Raw genomic sequence first — 14,374 nt, forward strand, 5'->3', positions numbered from 1 at the left:
GTGGCTGAATTCTCTTTCATGAACTGAAGCTGGTTTGATTTGCAGCTTATCTCAGACAGGTTTTCTTATAAGAAGTGCTGTTGCTGGAGTTCAGATACTTCCTAGAAAACTCTATTTTTCCTTCTAGTTAGCTGTGGTCTGAGTAATCTGGCTGGTGATCTTCAAGTGAGGAAGTCAAGTGGTCAAGTGAAGGAGTCAAGTGGTTCTTTGAACTCACTGTACTTTAATTTAACCTGCTTGAAATTAAAAAATATTTTTGAAAGGGATAGAGCCTTTATTTGCCCTATTGTCAGGAAGTGCATTCAGAGCATCTTGATGTCTCTCTGTCAGAAATCACAAAACATCTCTGATAATAAAGCAGATCACATGAAGAGCAAGGAGGGAACAATAACAGCTTGCCATATTAATCTTTTTTAAACTCTGAAAGACTACTGCGGTGTGCTTAGATAAGCCAGCCTAGGTAAAATGAATGCACTTGTGGTTGGTAATTGAAGAAATAGAAAATTCAGTGGCTTTCATCATATAACATACATGCACAAAAAATTCTTAGCTGCAGTCTTGCTCCATGCCTGCACTTCAGTGTGACTTCACGTGGGCACAGAGGCTTTTCTTTCTTCCTCATAAACCACAAGAATGAAGATGGGTATGATTTTTTGCAAGGGTGAAATAGGTTGTCTGTCAGTTGGGTTTAGGCGACAGTCTGTCTGCAGCCCGTAAGATGATCTGCATAGTGCCAGAGGAAAGCAGGCAGAATTCCTGGCTTGTAAGCATAGATATTGATCTACCTTAGCCACCTAAACAATGCCTCACCTGTTTGCCTTGTCCATACCTTATTTTACGCAGTCTAATGCTTGTTTTGTTTGACTTTTCTTTTATTTCTGTGGATCTGAGCTTTGATACACTTTGGGGAGTACATAAACACAGTGTTGTACTTGAACATCACCATCCTGCAGAGTGCTCTAGTGGCTCTGGACCACCCCTCCCCGATGAGAACAGCGTTGTTATTGAAAATTATGAGTGAGCAGTGAAGTAAGTAGGCCACATACAAGGGTGTTTGATCTATCAGACCAGTGTCCAATGACATTGAATGTGAGATGCTACTAATTACTGCACTATGTACTCCCAGTTAAAATTTCTTAAACTGGAGCTAATAAAAGGCTCTATTTTTATATGTTTTTTTTTCTTTCTTTTTTTTTTTTTTTTCCAGCTGATGGCTACAAGATAAGACACTACAGCATTTAGAAACCTATCTGCTTATTTTGGAAAACAGCTATGTTATTGTGTACTGTCTCAAGATGGAATGAAATAGAAAATGGCATTCCTTTTCCCAGCAAACTATAACATAAATATTTTACCACTATTTATCATTAGTTTGCCATTTCCTGCTGACAGCAATTCCAGCTTTGCCAGCAGGCACTGTGTCTCACAATTGTATTGTGTTTGGAGCAAATTAAGACAAACACAATTTCTTATAAAATAAATGAACATAATTTGCAGCAAAAAACTCCTTTTCTGAAGCTAAATGAGCATTTCTTTTAAGTCCTGACACTTGGTATTACTTAATTTGCATACAGCACATTTCACTTTTACTGGAAAACAATTAAGTTAACGAAGAACTAAGTCATCTGTACTCAGGGATAATTGAACATTGCTCGATTTAGAACCATTTTACGTTAATGCTGTGAAGGAGCAGCCTACATCATGGTAAGTTTTTTAGTGATTTCAAACACAGGCATGCTTTTGGCCCAGTGACATATGAAGGGGGTGGAACAAAATGGAATGCAAAATAGATTGTAATGACAGTTAAGCTGAACTGATAATCAACACAAGGGCTGACTCTGAAACTTTTTCCTCCTAGCAGACATTCTCTTCAGTTGGTAAGCTTATTTGTCTGTGTAAGGACTAATAAAGAGGGAAAATCTTCATTTTCTGTCATCTCAGTATTTTCTCTTGGCTGCTAAAAAGTTTTCCTAAATCAAGTGAGACGAACAAGAAAAGATGTATGCTGAGGCTGCATTCCAATCTTTGTTGCAGGTGTACTACAGTGAATGGTTTTGGGCTTGCAACAAAAATCCTTTGAAGGGATCTACTTACAGTACCAGTCTTGAGAGCGATCATTTCCTTCCTTCCTTCCTTCCTTCCTTCCTTCCTTCCTTCCTTCCTTCCTTCCTTCCTTCCTTCCTTCCTTCCTTCCTTCCTTCCTTCCTTCCTTCCTTCCTTCCTTCCTTCCTTCCTTCCTTCCTTCCTTCCTTCCTTCCTTCCTTCCTTCCTTCCTTCCTTCCTTCCTTCCTTCCTTCCTTCCTTCCTTCCTTCCTTCCTTCCTTCCTTTCTTCCTTCCTTCCTTCCTTCCTCCCTTCTGACTTACAGAAAAGAAATAAGAAATCCCTTTGAATTTCAGATGCAGACAATTATTAATAAAACTCACTGAACAACAGCAGTATAAAACTTTTATTTAGAACCACTGGAATGCTTTTGAGGTAGCTGCAGGTCCAAAGTCATTGATGAACCTCTTGAACTGAGCTTGGCTTAGAAGTGAAAACTCTGAGCTGTTCATTCTTTTCTGATTCTTCCTACTCTTTGCTGAGCTTACTTTTACTGAGGGTGACCAGGTAACAGCGCAGGTAACAAGAGCCTCCACCTTTCTGTGGAGTACGCTCATCATGCTTAAAAATCTGTAGAATCCTGCAGATAGGTCCCAACCTTTGAATGAAAGCAGCTCACCCTTATGGGTGAAGGATTGGTTTAACCTCTTCCTGCTGATTCAGTCTTTGGCCTCTCAGCTGGGAATATCAATTGTGATAGTAATTCTTCTATTCCAATTAAATTGGAAGGGTGACAAATTATAGCTGCCTCTGTGAAATTTTGTAGTCAGAAAAAAAATGCAATTTTAAAATACATTCCTTTTAAAAATTAAATAAGCAACACAATTAGCTAAGCACTTAGATTTTATTAGTAATAGCAAGTAAAATTAATAAGTAAATTCAATGAAAAATGATTATGTGTCACAGTATATAGTTTTTACATTGACATTTCACATAATCTGACTTTGCTGAGAGGAGAAATCACTCGTCTGTTAAAATTACTTTTTAAAAGCTGTCAAAATTGGAAAACCTGCTGTCAAAAATGTGATGAGAAAAGTTAAAAAATGGTAAAGTATGTTGACTTAGACAAAAAATATTACCTTTAGAGTGGAAAACTTGAATATTGTATCATTATCTTCTGCATAGATGAAAACGTTATCTTTTTTGAGGCTGGCCATTTTTTTTTACCTTTGGATTTATGTTTTACATTTACATTTCAATATCAATGGAAATACATTCAATTTATGCTGCATCAGAATCTGAAAATAGCAGGTATTTGGACATTTATATTTTAATTATATATTTGAATTTTTCTACTTTTAAAGATGGCAAGATCATCAGCTGAGGATGAAGTCTGCTGTACATCCACCCTCTGGTCCTGCAGGCAGCTGTGTGTGAGGAACCTTGAAGAGGAGTTGGGCTGATGGGGTGCTGGCATCTCTAGCTGGCCTCCAGTAAACAGGTTCAGCATGAGCAGTGACCACAAATGCTGCGTCTCCACCATGTCTGCGTTCTGCTTAAGGTCTGTTTCTAAGAAGGTGACAATTCATTCTCCATGTGCTTTCAGTCTTTGGCCTCTTTGTTGAGACTGCCAACAAGAATGCCAATTAGTGCCATTCAAAAAAGCCCAGATATGCTGTGGTAATAATGAATTACAGATTTAGAGGGATAAAATCCAAATCATAATTAAATGGAAATGAGACAAAACAGAATCTGAAATAAGATTTGACTAAGGACTACAGAAGTACATCTCTCAAAGCATTTATCATTTTTTCTAGTTGCATTTTTAACTATTTCTGCCTTTAATACTGCACAGCCTTTAATGCTACACTGCCTTTCGTACTATACCAGAGTCCTGGCATGTAGGTGAGAGTGACTATAAGTGAGATGGTGAGATTGACTGTGAGAGAGGAGCAGTGGAAGTTGTGCAGTTGGATGTGGCACCTTGACTTCAGTGCTAAAGGGTCTGACTCAGAATTCATTGAGTCACATTGGAAACGGGAGGTAAGCAGAGGATGATTTAATTTTTGCCTTGCCAATACCTAAAATATTCTGGTATTATGCTTTTGATATTGCTTTACTTTCTCAGCAGTCTGAGTGAATGATGTACTTTTCGCTCAAACTTCATGCCTTGAAGTGCAGCCTGATTTAATCTTGCAGTTCTGTCTGAATTTAGTACTGTTTTAAATATATTCATTTTTTCCCAGGATAAAGAATGGCTACTGAGAAGTTCTAATGGCAACCTGACAAATCATATGGGGAATCTTATCTTTGCATACAAATCAGATTGTATTTCCACGCAGTTCATGACCCAGAGAGCCCCAGCTTCTTCATGAATTTTTCCTCCAGCTCTGATCTGCAATTTACCTTTTCACATTCCATTGCCCCCAGAATGTTCTTCCTTTCAGATTTTCTGTGAAAGCAATCCTTTACATCTTTCCTCATAGAGCCATTCTATCACTCTAATCTGTTACTGCTGCTTAGACACATTAACTCATGTCTTTTTTTTTAAATTAATTCCCACTCTGGTAGTTCAAAAGTACCTTTTACAATCTAAGTCAATAATCTGTAAGTTCTAAAGGCTTTAGCATGCTTCGCTATTGCTCACACTGACCACAGAAGGTCTTAGCAATCTTCAAATCAGATTGAGCAAATGAAGATTTTTTTTTTTTTAGTAGAATGAATGGGAATTTAGAGTCAAATGTAGAAGGCTGCATCCCATGCATTTTATAATCAGCCTGACTCACTTCAGTCTGTGTGGGGGTTGCTTTTTTATAGTCCATGAATGCCACCACATCAACAAAATTTCTCTGAGGTGTGTCTATCTGTCTATCTATCCGGACTCCCACATTGTTGTGCGAACATCTGAATATCTTTGGTGCATGTTGTTCAAAACTCTTGGAATATTACTCGCACTTATCTGAGGCAGGAGGAATAATTTCACAGTAGCCTACCATATCTAATAAAGGAACACAATTTTAGTCTGTATTATCTGAATCTGTTTTCAAAATAACTCCAGTTAACATGATTAGTTTTGTCATTGAATTTAGCAATGGTTAAAACAGAGGTAGCAGGCCATAAATAGTTACCTATCAGATGTTATTTGACATGTTAGTTGTTCTAGTATTTGCAAATAAATAAAGTTACCGTAATTGCAATCCATATTGGAACAAAAGAGATTATAGTTTCATATGAACCAAAGGCCTGAAGTTCTGGCAATAAGAGCACAGATAACTGAGAACATCCCTAGAAAATGTGAAGACAACAAAATATCATATAAGGATGTTGGATTAGTATTCAGAGAAAAAGTACAATACCATAAATGAAGGCTAGTTCCCCCAGCAACAGCATTAGTTTTCTACACAGAGAACACCTTGTAACATTTTCTGGCTATTTTTGTAGTGTGCTATTGCAGGAAGAAACTAAGTCTGACTTACTGTTGTTTAATACAGAACATGTATATCATCTATGCAGAGAAGGCAAGGGCATACAGTTTCTGATAAAAATGCTAAGTCTGTTCAAAGAGAAAGCACCAGGGAAGGGTTTATCCAGACCTGGGCATTCTAAGCTGCTGATACAACTATCAGAAAGTCTGGCAACATATGATGCGGTCAAGCATCAGAACCTGAAGTTGAGACATGACAGTAAAGAAGTGAATCAAATCCAAGAGAGAAGTGGGAAAGTACTGCTTACAAACTGAGGATAACTGGAGTTCTTGACTGCGAGGAGGTTGGCTAGTATTTAAAAGTATATTTTGCAAATACACATATCAAAAGCCTTGTGGTTTCTTTCCTTACATAGGAGTGCTATTGTTATTAGTCTCACTTTCCCAGACCTTGTATTTGAGTAAATTTTGTTTGGATGAGTGCTGTATGTGGTATGATGTGTATACATCAGCTGACTGCAGGTTCCAGCTTTATGATCATCCAGATCATTTCAGCATATATACAGGAAGAAAGAGGAATCCGTGCTTATTATATAACACTGAACCATCAGTAGACTGTCAGATTAGCCAGAATGCACTTTTAACACCAGAAAAGCTAATTAAGACACAAGCAAGATCTATAGTACCTCCATGGAAACTCAGGCTCATTCACGAACTACTGCTGTTTTTATCCTAGTTATATGTTTTAGGTTAAACAGTGTTTTTAATGGCAGGTTTGTTCATCACTGAGAAAGTTGCACAGGCTCATCATTATTATTAACTCACCCAAGAAGGAAATACAAACAGAAATGCAGTACGGATGTATTGCTAAAATATGAAAGATGCAGTCTTACAGAGAATGTAACACACCTGTGTAGCTGAAAAAGTATCTTTAACATTTTCATATTTCTTAGAGAGAGATTGGTGTATGGTCCACACATTTTGTGTAGGACTAGGGCATTTACAGCCTATGAAATCTCTGTCATCTCCGGGTTACGGGGAACCAAGAATGATGTTGTAGGGAAGTCAACAGATCAATTTCCTTTTTAATCCATTTGGTGTTGAATACTACTTGCAGTGGATATGTAAATTTCTCCATTCTTCGTATCTTAAAAAGCTTGACCAGAAACAACTTTGCAATAAAAGTAACATGTTTATTGGGAGGCAATGCATCAACTTTTCTGGCTTAAATGTTTGAGCCTATATTCTTGCTGTAATTCTAATTCAATATATCTCATTGTCCTTATCATGTGAGCTATGGGACTTCTCAGAGGCGTATTTACCAGAGATCAGATCACACTCGATAACTGATTATTTGTAATAATTTCATCGTATTTCAAAGTTCTTTGGATTCCAGAACACTATGCACATACTTGAAATGTTCAAAAACCTTGTCGTGGGTGCAGAAATCATGAGATTGCCTAAAAATATGACACATTTTTAGAGATAGAGAACTGGAGAGACAATGAGAGGGAGAGAGGGAGGGGGAGGGAAGAATAGAGCTAGAGATATTTACTTTTCCTTTGGATTACATTGATCCAGATCGTATTTTCAAGATCTACTATTTCTAAAATAAAGTTTACTTAAAAAAATTACAATCGAAGGTTCAAAACTTACATGATTTTCATTTTTGTTTTTAAGAAGCCACTGTAATGTCATAATAGTTTGCATCCAAATTACAAGATTTTGCTATTTCGTCTGGGTAACAAGTCTTTAGATGAGTTTAGTTGACACTAAAGTGACTTAGTATTTTACTGTATTTTTAAAATAAAATTGTTTTGCACAGATACTTAGAGAATGGGATTTTCCTTTAAGCAGCATTGCAACAATTATACCTGTGACGGAAAGAATTATTTTCATATATTCCATATGGTGTTCAAAAAGAAATCTATCCCTAAAGGACAGTTCTCTATATTCAGAAACTGAAAAAATAGAATGGTTAAGAAAAGAGAATTGGACTTACAGTGCCAATAGTTTGAACGCATGTAATTCTTGAGTGTGTATATGTGTAAGAGATGCTAAAAAAGAAGGCTGCATTGATCTTAAAGATTTTAAGGTAGAAGAGTTTGATTAACAAACCCACAGAAGCAAACTGATCCTAATCCCTATTGCGCTTCAGTCATTAAGGATACTCTCTTCTGGGCAAGTGTATGACTGCAATTTCAGTGAATTCAATATATTCACAAAATATATTTTTCTGGATGTTTTCCATTTGCTCCATCTGTAATTGTAATCAGTAATGACAGTGAACTGTGAAGTTAAAACAAGTGAGGAAGAGATTTGGGAGTCTGCTGCTCTATGAAACTAAGAGAAAAACAGTAAGCTAACAAAAATGGAGTTATACTCCTTTGCCTGTTTCTCTTGATGTCAGTTTCTGCTGATAACACTTCTATGCTTCCACACACTAATTTGAAAAGCTGAGTTTAAAGTCTCTAAGTTCTGTAAAACCCTGGATTCCGTGAAACTCCAAAGAATGTATTTGCACTTAAATGTAGATAGTACTTAAAATTATTACTGTCTAATTTCCTGAAATATTATAGTGACAATAGCAGTGATATATCAAAGTTATAATCTGGTCATAGCATGATGTATAACCCAGTCTTTCAACACTGCTACCATGAACTTTTCTGTAGGAGGATCAAATGTTGGTTATTAATGGTTTCTGGAAGAGGCAAATGAAAAGAAGAAATAGGACAGTCCTACTTGGTATTTCTCTTAAGAGGAAATCAGCAAAAGGAAAGCATTTTGGTCAAAATGAATACTCTGGCATTTTAAAAAGTCATGTGCAATAAAGCATTTCTGAAATGTCCTTATAGCAAAAGGATTTTAACAAATGAAACAAGAAATTATAATTCCCTATCAAAAATCTGAAGAGGGAGGGAATATTTTTTGCTGTGTGCAAGCTGAATCAAGTTAATGAGGCATCTAACACTGCGAAAAGAGCGTTCTCTATAAATAAATCCTGTCTGATTGGGATATATTAGTCTTCTGATAACATTCTATAGCCTACAGATGCTTTGAATAGAATCTGTATGTGTGCAAATACTCAGATCTATTGGAGTTGCTGTTCTACAAGTCCTTGTCCATCACACATATTACAGTCATTTTCATATTTAAGCACTGAATAAAACCTTAGTCTCACTCCACTGCCCAGCTTGAATAGGTAAACTCAGCAGCTAGGCTCTATGAAAGATCTGGAGATTGTATTTCACACACAAAGATGTGGCTAAAGAGCAGCTGTGTAGCCTGTCTGTGGAGAACTCTTCATCTGTTTGCCAGAAGTAACACTTGCATTCCCAAGAGCTTTAAAGGATCACAAAGTAGGGCTCTGTGTCACCAAGTACTTTCCCTATGGCTAGCCTGACTGTACATTTCGTGTGTCCCTCTCGATGAGATTCTGTGAGGACTGAACAATGTTGGCAAAGAGTCAGGGAGGAAAAATATATGGCATGAAGATAAGGGATCAGTCAGAAGTGTGTTAAACTGCAAAATCACTTAACAGTTGTGCCAATTTCTTATTTGAAGAGGGAAAGTTCTTCTGCTTTATTTTTAATAATTATTGTTTTGTTGATATAAAAGCCTTTATGAAGAATCATTTACTTGTCTTTCCTTGAAATTATGTTGCGGTTACCCATGCCATATTCCTAGAGGATTTTACTTCTTTGGAATTCTTCTTTATCTTTCCCCCAGTTTGGACAATAAAGTACCCTTTTGAAAAAGGTGTTCTTGTTGCTTTGCTGTGACTACCCAGTTCTTTCTAGTAAAAGAGAAAAAGAAGATAACCTAGAATCTTAGGAGCATTTACATTGTGCAGCATATCAGAAGCTTCAAGAGTATCCACTCTATAACAACTCAGAAGAAAAGACATAAGTACTCAACATATCAATGCAAGAAAAGACTCCAAATCCATAAAGCATGATTAGCAATGCAGTCTAGGAACAAATTTACAGAAATCCTGTTTTGATTTACATTTTCTTCAAATATGATAACATGGCTGTGAATAGCATCAGTTTTTCATCACTGAGGCTAGTCAGCAGAGGATTTCATTGTTGCTTTCAACTACGTGAGACTACTTGGCAGTTCAATTAACTTTTGAATCAAAAGTACTCATGAGCTTCTAGATAGATTTAAAAACACTGCTAATTTGAGACTACAAGAGTTCAGGGCAGCCTTTTTTGGAACTGAATGCCACCATGTCTTTTGGAGATTTAGAACATTGGATTTAAAGTGATAAGAATAAGAATGAATTTTGGCATAAGTAAAACTGTACCAACATATCTAGCTAGCAAAAGACATTTATCCTGTAGTGCAGGATAATTTGGAGTTATTTTGTATGTTGCATAGAATTGATGCTTTGAAATGCAGTTTGTCTTTTCTAGATTCATTTGTATGTATACATTTTTATAGTACACAAACTCACATCAGTGTGTTGTTTAATAAATGAAATCTTAAAATGTTCTGATCACTGTCACTGTGCTATTTGAAGAAGACCTCTCTAAAAAGCTGATATCAATCATTCTTGTCTAAGGTCTGAAGAGAATGTAACCTGCAAAGGCTGGTAGCTGGGCTATCTGCCATCATTGCTGGCAGCGTAAAGGCTTAGAATACAGCCTTCTAATAGGAGGAATATGGAGAAAAGTCTGTCTGGTTTTTATACGTGTCAAGTTTCTGAGATTACTTCATGTAGTTATGTATGAAAATAGTGATTCGAGACTTCATGATCTTCCCAGAAAGTGTGGCTTTGTGAACTATTGCTCTCCAGGTATGAAACTATCCCTAGTTTTGAAAAATGGCATGGTACAGGGGCTTTAGTCTGTTACCAAGATGAGTAGCAGCCTAGGATAGAGATGCTGATTTTGTTACATGAATATAAAGTGCCAGTACAATAATGCCCCAGTGAGAACAGGGGCAAATTCTATGAGGATGAGGTTAAAATAGATTCATTATTGTGTTAATCAATGCTTACAATCATACCGAAAAGGGAACACTGAATACTTAATACCCAGTTCATAACTATGTAGCCTATTATTTCCAGAATCTTCCAGAAAACATTCATATTTATTTTCTGTGGATGATGAGATTGTACAGATTGTTAATGATTAGATAACAAATATTTAAAGGGTATACCAGTTTAGTATCTGCTATGAAGCAAATGCGAAACCTCATTTTCAGTGATCGTAGGAAGAATGGAATAAGAGCATGTGAGCAAGAATAATTATTTTAATTCAGCATAGTTCATTCCACATAAAAATGATGACATTATGGAACTGTTCAAAACATCTTATAATAGAAAAATATAATTGTGCTTCTTTTCTTTTTATGCTAACAGGTACTGTTGTCCAAAAAGATCTGTCAGGGAAGGTATACAAAACCGATTTCCTTTGAATGCATATTTAAAATGAAGGCATGATGACAGCTTTCATTTGAGCACTGGACAAATTTTTTTTTTTTTTTTTTTTCAGAGTTTGCTGCTGTTCATGCAAAATAAGTTGCTGTGATTGCAACATATGTATTATATGGCACATATGCTACCTCTTAGATAAAAGTGTAGCTCTTGTGGTTCCTAGCATTTTTCTAAGGACATACAGTGTTTAACAGTAACAGATCTTTTTATAATATTTTTGCCATGTTTTTGGCAACTAAATATTTTTTCTTTAACCTTTCTCATTCATAAGTTAAATTTGTTGTTAGAGAAAAATGGAGTGTGGAGGTAGAAAGCAACAGTGTGAATAAGAGTGCAAGAGTGTTTTGACTGGCAGTTTTCTCTTTGGCTACCATTTTGGGTTTCTTTGTTGTAATGCAGGAGGGCAATAAATTGCCAGCTGCAAACAAGGTTCTGTATAGCTATGTATTGTACATGATCAGTTACAGGTTAAAATGCTGGTGTGGCACTTAAGGAATTAGGAATAATAACTACTGTTAAGAATAACGTGATTTTATTGTCTAATTTCTAACATATGCAGTAAAATGAATACATTTTATGTCTCTTTCTTTGATTAAGCACAGCCCTCAAATACTTCCCTATACAATGGTGTGGGCTTTGAATTATGGTATATTGAAACATGGTATGAGAACCACACATACACATCACAAAAAGAAAAATCGAAAGCTCCCCCCTGGTACCACCGACTGAACATTTGTTCATGTGAGTTTTCCCTTGAAACCATGGGACAAGTCACATGAATGTATTTTACTACACGTGAGCAAGTAGAGAAGTAAGCCCCGGGTTCAGCTTGAACACCAATCAAGCTTCAATTATTTTTTCGTCACATAAATCCTAAGGAAATGGAAGTGGACTTTCAGCCTTCTCCCGCCTACTCCTAGGAATGATCCCATTATACGGGTAGTTCATAAATATGCAGTGAAGCCCATCTGTTCTAGCTTGCAGTTTAAAACAGTGTCTTGTAATTCTTACTGGTGTCTCTAGGTCTGGTCAGAACGGTACTAGGGATAACAACAGAGGTGCATTACCCCCACATGGTCTGCCTTGGGGTGCCTGGGGGGCTCTGATGTGAGTGTGAACCTCTCTATGTCAGTAGGTGCCAGGTGTTTACTCTGCAGCCCACACTTCAAGAGAGGGCATGGCTGGGAGCACTGCCTGTGAGCAGGGTTACCTGCTAGGAGGGGCTGTGCAGGGCTGTGCAGGGCTGTGAGCACTCACATCATGATGTTTTCCCAGCTCAGGCCAGAGCACGCAATTATGCCGTCAGGCTCTATCTTCAGATGGAGATGACTTTTTAGACAATCTGTAGATCTGAGTTTACTGTCAGAATTATGAAAAGCCTTGGAAGGAACTCCATAAGTGTTCAAAAATAGCTATTCTTAAGCAGCAACAGAGTAGAAGTAACAGTTTGAGAGATTTTTATACTCCATTACTAGTACATATTTATACAATATAGTGCCTGTCACGGATAATGTACAGCATATTTATCACACGCTATTTTTTAAAAAAGAATCAGTTCTCTGAGTGATGTATGAAATAAATTGCAAATAAACAAGCTGCTGCTTAATAAAACAATTAGTTTTGCGAAGGCTCTCACTGTGCTGTCTGAATTCTTATCAGGCCTGCCTTACAGCTGTAACTTCAGGATATAATAGGAGATTGAATCTTTACAGGCAGTGAAACAGATGATCAAATTCACAAGGGATCGTATCAGGCTTTTTCCAGTACCAAAGAAACATATTAATCCTTGTCACTGTTTTCTGAAACGCTGTGACAGAAATAAACCTGTACTGTAACTCGGCCCTTTTAATGAGCTTCTGGAGTGTAGGCTTTCCACTCAGCACCTGGAAAACACAACAAAACACCTTTTACATTAAGGATGTGAGGTTTGCTGCTGGCTAAATTTGTACACAGAAGTCTATAAACCAGTGTTCAGCCAGCTGGGAAGCAAGAAAGAAAATTCAGATTCTGCCACGAACTTCACAGCCCAATTATCTACTTGGAATCATGGGAGTTGAGCAAACAAATACCAGCCCCTGCTGAGCCTTTTCAGGCCAGCAGCTTATGGGTGATTCAGTTGCATCAGAGGCTTTTAGACTGATCAATTCTTAATCACAAAGCGCAAAAATTATTCTCAGACTCGTGTCAGTTTCTTTGGACACCTTTGTTAACAATCTGCTTCAAATCATTTTTTTAAAAAACCTCAGACACTGTTTTTATTGACTCCCCACTTGTAAAATGTTTATAGCTTGTTAATTTATATTTACCCCCTTACTTTTGCCTGCAAATCAACATCACTTAGCACAGTTTGGTTACACTTTGTCCAAAGGAAATTACAGAAGCCTGCTATGGGGCTAAAATGAAGGAAAGCTGAGGAAAATCAATACACTGATGATTAAACAGATCGTAGCAAATTCACGGCTGTAAGCTGCAGCATGGAGACATCAGTGTGACGCCTATCTAGCAGTTAATGTGCTTTCAGCCAGTTGAAGAAAATTTTGCAATAAGACAAAATGTAACAGAAAAAGAATATAAGCTACTACAGGGCAATGCTTTTTTTTTTCCACTCTATATGAATAGCTCTGATATTTGTGTTTTATTTTGATATTTGAACTTCAGAGAAAATATAAAAAAGGTTTAGATTTTAGAATAACATCTATTTTTTTTTTTTGTGGAAATCTGCAGTGGTAATTTTAAAGAACTATTTGACTTGCAGTATCATTCACAGCTATTGTAAAAGCTCTATATTTACTGCTATTTTAAAACACTTTTTTTCTGTCAGCATATTTTAACTGTGATAATTTCTATTTTAATCTTTCTTTTGCTTTATTTAGAAGACAAAAAGTTACAAGAATGTTTCTGAATGAGTATTCCAATAACAAGAATAATATTTAGTCTAAATTGTATATTGTCTAGGAAATTGATAATGATTTGTCACTAGTCACTTTAAGTAACAGAGAAAATGTAGAACAAAAATAGATAGCTGGAGACTCTGCACTTTCAAAATTTTTTACTTTTTTGGGGGAATATATTTAATAGCAATGAATACATATTCATTTAATAGATAAAAAGAGGAGAACAGTCTAGGTAATAATAGGGAAAGATGATCACCATGATGTGGCAAAGATCCCGAGTGAGTGCAGAAATTTTACACTGGTGGAGACTTTTCATTTAAGGACAGGACATGTTTCCTCAATACCACCCACTGGGTGCCTTCAAAGTGCAATGGGAATCTATGCAATGCATGTTTACTGACCAGCAGCCTCATAAAAATAGAATGTGTAAAACGAACTTGCAGTGTTAGTGCCAATTTGTCGCTACTGATAGAAATAGGGATGCCAAGGAAGAATTAATTGCAACCAGAGGGAACTTCACAACTCTGACTTGAGCTGTTGCAAATCAGCATATGCCCATCTTGGTGAATTT

The 14,374-nt window shown here is 36.6% G+C and overlaps 1 protein-coding gene across 2 annotated transcripts in view; it reads left to right on the forward strand.

Annotated features, from left to right (window-relative positions):
- FOXG1 (forkhead box G1) overlaps positions 1–14,374 on the forward strand; it is a 96,179-nt gene that overhangs the window by 26,833 nt on the left and 54,972 nt on the right. Inside the window, exon 4 of one of the 2 annotated variants that reach the window (XM_048948873.1) lies at positions 3,407–3,603. The gene's annotated coding sequence lies outside the window, so the exon portion shown is untranslated. Of the gene's footprint in view, positions 1–3,406; positions 10,930–14,374 lie in introns of those variants that run through there. The other variant, XM_048948871.1, reaches the window with a different exon arrangement.

This window comes from Lagopus muta, chromosome 6, assembly GCF_023343835.1.
Source record: "Lagopus muta isolate bLagMut1 chromosome 6, bLagMut1 primary, whole genome shotgun sequence".
Classification (NCBI taxonomy): Eukaryota; Metazoa; Chordata; class Aves; order Galliformes; family Phasianidae; genus Lagopus; species Lagopus muta.